We start from the raw sequence: 7,979 nt of genomic DNA, 5'->3' as shown, positions 1-7,979 counted from the left end.
CTCTGTGATCTGAATACCAAGAAGCTGCTGTGCTTGAGCAGGTCTTAAATGATAGGAGATAAATATGGAAGGGAGTGGGATGCTTGCATGGAAAGGTATATGAATTATGCCCAAGATTCAGTGCTACCTAACAGCTTGTAGCCTCCAGTTGTATCACACCTCAATATACTAGCTGCTATAATGCAGTAATTGTTAGTAACATTTTACATAGCCCCAAAGGACACCATTAAATTCTACGCTTTTACATTTACAGCTGGAAACAACGACTTGCAAAAGTTGTTTTGTATTTCCAGACACATATGCACCTGTTGTATTATTTCAGTTAATGCCACTGTGGTTTTAGTTGTTTCTTCCCCTTGATTATCTTTCTCTTTCCTACCATCCAAGAACAAAAGACAAGGTAGAGAAACTAGTAAAATGAAATTTGAATTATATTCCCCATGGGAAATACTGTTGCTAGTAGCTGTCTTTTAGGTTTAAATTCCCAAGCCATTCTGAACTACTACAAAGCACAAACATTTGGTTATTTCTGTACAGCTTTATGTAGCAATACTTAATTTTAAAAATAATGGGGCTTTTCCCTTTGCTCTAGCCAAAGCAGTAGAATTATGTTTTTTATGCATGTCATATTACAAGATAAGTAACAAAGACCTGAATCCTCAGGAGTTATAACTTGACATATTGGCTTCAATGACTGTTTTCCCTAAAGAAAGAAATGTACTATTAAATCATATTCCAGCTTCACAGTGGTGCCAGTTTTTAGAAGCTCAGGATCTGGCTGGGAAGTTTTTAGGAACAGAGACTTTCTGTTGCAATGTTTTACCTTTTTGTCACCAATGTCAAACCAAGAACTTTCAGGTTCCTGGCTTAGTCATGCAGATGACAATCAGGATAATGAAAAAGTCAATACTGATGTAAAAGTTTGTGCCTCAGCTTTCAACCTTGTGGGCCATTTAGCCAGAAAATGTACATTATGCAACCATTTGGTTGGCATGGAAGGAAATGAATTCTAGAAGCAAGACTACTCATAGACACTATAAGAAATACTCTAGAGCAGGGGCCACAGTTTTGCCAGAGGCCCTGCAAAATAGCTTCCAAGAGTCTGCAGCAGTGAGCAAGGGGACTCAGAGTCCTGATCTGAGCAATAAGCATCAGAGCCTGATTTTCTAGAATTTATCATTATGGCAGTTAAAATTATTTTAAGAACCGGTTTGCAAGTGATGTACTTTATTTGGGCAAGAGGTTTGTTTCCAGTTTTTATTGCAGAAAGTTTTTTAGTTTGAAATTCGGAGTTTCACAGGGAAGAGAACTATTGAAGTGATAAATAGCAACATCATGGATCAGAGTTATAACACATCAGGCATATCGGTTTATACTGCTATCTTGTAATATTGTGGAAATGTTTTTACTCAAATTTTCCTGATTTAAAAACCATTGGTTACACAACAGATTTAACTTCAGTGAGCTTTCTTCTTTAAAGTCCTTCTTGCCATATGAAAAGTATAGCAGCAATGGCACAGAGGATGTCAGCAAATTTGCTCTAAGTGTCAGGTCATAGCTGTGGAGGAAATTGCCTTTGGTTGATGGGTGCAGTTATACCACTGCAGAGCTGCTTTGGAACAGCTCTGAACATGGAGGCAGAGTTTTCCCAGAATTTCATTAACTTCACTCGGTGTTGTTAACCTACCCAGAGCTCAGTGAAGAACTTGCCTTTAGGCAGTTTTAGTTTCATATAACAGAAGTGCATTACACGGCAGTCATTATGTTACACAATGATCCCTCTTAAACTAATTGCATCCAGTAATGATTTAGATCACAGTAACTGTTAAGTTTGTGCTCCCAGTGTTTCTACAATTGGTGGGAAAGTGCATTTAATTGACAGACTGATATACACCTATATGTTTATTTATCCAGGGTAAAATTTGGAAGTTTTTCATGATAACTAATACAGTCACTATACTCTTAAAAGAAGCATAACTTGCCTCCTCTAATATCGATGCCACAGTTTCCTAATTTATCTTGTGTAGTTCAGAACATAACGTCCTACCCTTTGGAACCCCCATCTATATTTTCTTCCACACAGGGTAATGTGCATTGCATGTTCCTGATGCTGAACATATACACAAAAATGAGTCCAACAAAATTATGTTTGCTGAACCATGTTACTTTTTTGGGGGGTTGGTGTGGGGAGAGGTTATCTTATTAATAAGGATTGATAAAACTAGTCACCCATTTTCCTGAGTGAAGATCTGCCATCAAGACAAGTATTGCCATTAAGTAGGGTAAGGCTTTATTAAAGAATAAACATGCTGATGGATATGGTACCCATGGGTCTTGCTACATCTCAATCTAAGTGATTTTAGAGAATAGGTTTTGACAATTTGCAGAGGGTGAAATGATTCGGTCTCTGGAAATTTGAGATTGCAAAGTCTTAAAACAATTCAAGCTCTTCATTACCCTCCTCTTCTTTTACAAGGTTAATTCCTTTAAACAGACACTAATGAAATCACAGAAAAAATAGAGCACACAAAAGGACTAGAGATAATCAGGGGAATTATTAGAAAGGTGGAAGGTTTACAAGGAAAACTTACGTGTATGTCTAATAAGGTAAGCAAGGAACTCAGCTAAATCAGTCAAACATTTTTAAAGGATCTAGCTTGCAATATATGCATATAGAAATGAGCCTGAACAGGGTTATCTAGACTATTCCAAGATCACTCCTGCAGTATGAAACTCAAAAGTAAGCTGAATATCTAATGAAAAAGGAGCACTGTAGGACAGGTGCACATTTACTGTAATATGGCATAATGCTGTAGAAATCATTGGAATTGTGTGACTTTAAACTGGAAATATTAGAGATTTCCATATATGTACATTTTAGCTATGCAAAATGCTGTGCCAACCTTTGACTGCGGCAATGAGAGTCTATTCTAAGCTTAAAAAAATGGAAAAATATATTAGCATGAACAACAAAATCAGAAATTTCTTATAGTCTCACAGTTACCTGGCACCCCAAGAAGCACACAAGGAGCTGGTGAGAGCCTCCTAGAACCTGAGAAATTGCACTTGTTTCCATGAATCTCAGACAAAATAGAATTGCCAGAGTCACCTCATCTAAAATATTATACAATATGTTCATATAATAGCCTCAATTGCTGCAGCTATAGTACCTGAAGTGAAGGGGATTGAAAGGGACAGGAAGGAAAGAGACCACTCAAACCCAACAACAGATATGACTAAGTAATTACTGCCACTCAAACTTTAATGGCACACAGAACATTGAGATCTCATACATTTCAGGGTTTTTCTGTCTCCCACAGAAATACAAAATAACTAGGCTAACTTGGTAACCATTGTCAAAGATTTTTTTCTTATGTTTCCATCCCTATTGCATGTACAGTGAAAATATCCTGATATATCCAGAAAAGGCCTGACAAGTTTATTGGACTGTAGATTCAATTCACTATGGAAGAAGAAAAAATTACAGTATCTTAAATGTCTTCATTATCTTAATAAGATTAAGTCATTACATTGTGAATTTGGGTTGCAACCTTACAAAAAGGTACATTTTAATAGTGGTAAGGAGCAATTCATCAGATCAGTGCCCAGACAGGCTGGAGAGAAGCTAGAGGGAGTGAGAAGTTGTTCATGCTTTAAACTACAGGCAAGTTGCCCAGATATATCTGCCCAAATATTGACCTACCATTTGAATTGAGCATTAAGTCATTGGGCATACCAAGGGGCCATTGGGAACTGAGTTTCGATAATTGAATATTTATGAATATGGATATTTAAATATGCAGTTGCAGTGTGACGGGAACTTGGTCCTGAAGGGAGTCTGCAAAACTATGTATCCAAAGGATCTACTATATGTGATTTGATTTTCTTTGCTGAAGATGCCCTGTTATATTGTGGCAGCATGTTATACAAATACTCTATAGTCTTATTTCAGATTTTTTCCACTAGAAAAGTTTTAAACTTCAGTGCCTCTATGCCCAACATCTTGAAATTTGAAACCTTCAGATTACGCTACATGGCCGCCGCATTACTAGAGACTTTCCCAATGCATGGAAGAACTTGTCAATTTGAAACATTTGTTTTACCATGTGTGATTTTTTTTTTTTTTTTTTTTTTTGGTTGTGGTGGAAGTATGGAGGAAGGGAAAGGAAAAGAGGAAATAGATGAGATAGAAGAGGATGGTTTTACAAGACACTGTAGGTTACTTGCTAAAAAAATCGTATGATTTTTGCTTTTTTATTATTATTTTTAATATCCTAAATCCTATTTAGAATTTTAAAATATCTTTAAGCATATAGCGCACCAGACAGCCTCTTTGTTTGTTAAGCAAACAAAGTTGCAAGAGCCCTAATTTTAAAGGTTAAAGGGACTGATAAAATGATTGACTATGCCAGGTAATTACATTAGCCTAGGAGGCTCTGTCTAAATGAATAAGCAGTCTTCTGCTTCTCTGATTAGTGACAGGAATCCGTTAGGAAGAGCTTGAGTATAATTAGGATGGAGAGAGGGGAAAAAAAAAAAAAAAAAAGAAAAAAAAGTAACAGCATTTAGGTAAAGCAGGAAATGCAGAAATAGCTAGCATGAAACATAATTAAAGGAGCATATTAGGTGTTCTTAATAGTTTCTTGTGCAGTATAGTTTAGAAATAGTTGTAAGCCAGGAAGGAAAGAGTAAGTTATATGAATTGGTACTCCTTTGTTACCTTTTCTCAGTTTATCAGCATAGAAATTAAGATATCAGTGGAAAATCCATCAGAATCAATGACAGAAGTAAAATTAAACCTGCTAAATATAAGAACACAATTTAAACAAATGAAGAAACCAAGTTTCAAAATACAGCCCTCTTGCCTTCATCTAAAGCTCTGTTGAACCTTAAAGTCAAATTTCTAGAAACACTGCTTCAGCTATGAAGACAAACATTCACAGTCAGTGAAATGCAGACTTAAAAATGACATGGGATTAATAAATATTTAATTTAGAAGCCTTAACCTGGCTAAATTAAAAGAAAATAGCATTATATTTATGAAGTCAGGATACAGCAAATATTAGGGTATGTCTTTCAACCAGAGAATGCATCCTCAGATTTGCTTCAGCTCAGTCATTGAACTGTGACAACGGTGAGTTCAGTGGTAGCTAATTTATTCTCTAAAGAGTAGATTTAAGGATAAACTAGGTTATGTGTCATTTTCAGTGTCTTCCTCATTGTTACTTGATTTATTTAAATGATTTATTTAAGTGATACCATACCAATTTCATTCATACCTGCACTGCTGCAAACAGAGCTGAGCTCTCCATATGTAGAAGGAAACTGGCATTTCTAAGGGCATATCATTTGGCAGGGACTTGCCAGTAAGTAAGTGTTAAATGAAACAACAGAAGCAGCAACAACAAAAACACAAATTCTGAAGTTAGTGTCGTATTGACTATTATGTTTACCATTATGAGACTGTGCCTTTCATTCATTGAGGGGTAACAGCACATATGAAAATCACAAATGTAAGACAGATTAGCAAAACAAACAAACAAGCAAAAAAAGCAAGCCACAAAATAACTGTAATCATAATTTTGTAATTGTTTTATTGCTTAGTCTTACAATTATATACTTACACTACATTATATACTATACTTATACTAATATACTATATTACATTATATAACATGGCATATAATCAAGAAACTCTACATGTGCCTTGTCACCAAAAATCTACTACAGATGCATTTCAGATGAAGAGGGATGCTGTCGATCTATTTCTGACTGCTAGCTCTTCCCTCACAATGTAGTTCCCCCTGCCCATTACTTTTTCCTCTCTTCCAAACCCAGCTGTTAATTACTTTAACCTTTAGTTGATTCCCTTGAACTCATGAAGTTTGCATTTTATTAACACTAAGCTAAGTGCAGCTTTAACTTTCCTCCATTCTAATTAATGTAGTTGTAACACTCAATTTTCTTGAAAATCTCATTTACAGAAATTGGTTTAACTTGTATATGTCAATTGGCCCATTTCTTGCATGACAGCATTTCTGAAAATGTTATGCATTGTATTATCATTATAACAGGGTCTCCTTCTCAGAACCATGAGGATAATTTCTTGCAAGTACCGTATTTTAGTTACTGTTTTATAATATTTAACATCATATTGCACGGTAAGCTAAATTTTACAGCAAACCTGTTCTTGAATATAAGAATATTTAACCTATACTTAACTAAACCAATTTTATTTTGCCTCACCAATACAGAACACTGTAGTAAAAATTGCCCCAGCCAGGTATTTCTCTATTTTAATGTATGCACTTACATTGTTATCAGTAAAATTAATGCAAAAAATGCAAATTAATAATTGGATACCAACATGACACATTGGAATTCTAGTGTTACCCCCTCACTGCCACCAACACACACAGTAGAAATATGACTTAGGAGAAATTACACAGCAATTCTACACAGCGTCAAGACATTTTTACAAAAAAATCCTTTGTGGATAGGGTGAATGAAGTATTAAAGAGGAATATTCGTTTCCCCAGATTACAAACTATTTAAAGAACAAGATTGGACTAGAAATTGGTGCACATTTACATGGAATAGTTTTAGGTCTGTAAGTAGGTCATCAAATTAGAAGCATCATCACCCAAGGGTCTCATTATAGTCAGTGGCAAAAGACCAGCTGAATAACCCCTTGGAGCTGCCCATTAAGTATAATAAGTATCTACAGAGCCTATGTTTTTTCCTGAATGCCCCAATTAACAATTCAAGTTTAGGTAGGATGAGTCTTAGTAATCTTGCACCGTGGAAACCTTTCAGCTCCCAATCTCATCCTCCAGGTCAGAAGCAATGCTGGTTACACACCTCCCTCTGCTTCCCAAATGGCACATCACTGTGAAACAGAATATAGATAGAGACCACATTAGTCTCTACGTGCTACTCTGCCAAGAACAGCAAAGCTGTTGACATTTCCAGATGTGCCCACTCTAAAGTCTCCAAGGTAAGGACATTAATGTGTGTGAGTGAGGCTGTGACACCTGTGTGGAGCCACCAGGCCAACAGGAAAGTAGCTGCCAGCATTCACATTTGACAGCCTGATGGAAATAAGGGCTGCAATTACAGCGTGGCCATGGTACAAGTTTGGGAACTGCTCATCTAAAAAGAAAAGGCTCAGCTCAATGCTGTTTCTTTATAAGCATTTTTAGTGAATTTCTGAGCGCACAGACAAAAAAAAAAAAAAAAAAAAAAAAAAAAGGCCATTTTGTTGTTCATCCAAATGAATAAAGAATTTAAAACTTACTTTCTTCAACTTTAATTTGTATTCATGAAGTGGGACCCCACAGTATAACAGTTTTCACTGTCAGTTTACCATATTGTCTCACTTATATTTGATTTCACTATTAACTCCTTTTCAAAACATACTTCCTTCTGCATTTCCCAGTTATATATAATTTGCTGGCCCCATCTGGATTTGAACAGTATTAAAACTGAGCTACTATGATTCCTGTGCTACTTGACAGCATGTCTGAATTTATTTACTTGGATGAATGATTTAAAATCCAGTGCTCAGTTTCCTGTCTATGACTGATACATAATAAATTATATATATAAGACTGCCACTGGATGGGCACTTGAGCTTCAAATAGAATGTGAAACAAAGATGTAGTATGAGAATACTCCTTAATACCTCAGTATTAAGTATTATTATGCAAAAACAATGGCATATGCAGGTGACATTGAATTTAAATTTAAATGATCATTTAGCTTTTCTGTTCTGTAGGTAGAGGTTTGGTAGGTCAGCACAGTAAAGGAAAACATCCTGTCTTTAGCCTGGCAAATAATTTTTATTGTATTTAAACCCATGTAACAAGGATACACACAGAACCAGGGCTCGAACAAAACCACGCAGTATGCATTCTGCTCATCGATGTCAGGACATCACCTGAAGCTAACTAGTGAACAAATAAGTCTGTCTGTACATT

This window comes from Netta rufina (genome assembly GCF_964035555.1).
Source record: "Netta rufina genome assembly, chromosome: 4".
In the NCBI taxonomy this organism is placed as follows: Eukaryota; Metazoa; Chordata; class Aves; order Anseriformes; family Anatidae; genus Netta; species Netta rufina.
The sequence above is the reverse complement of the archived record's forward strand: the minus strand, read 5'-3'. Positions refer to the sequence as shown.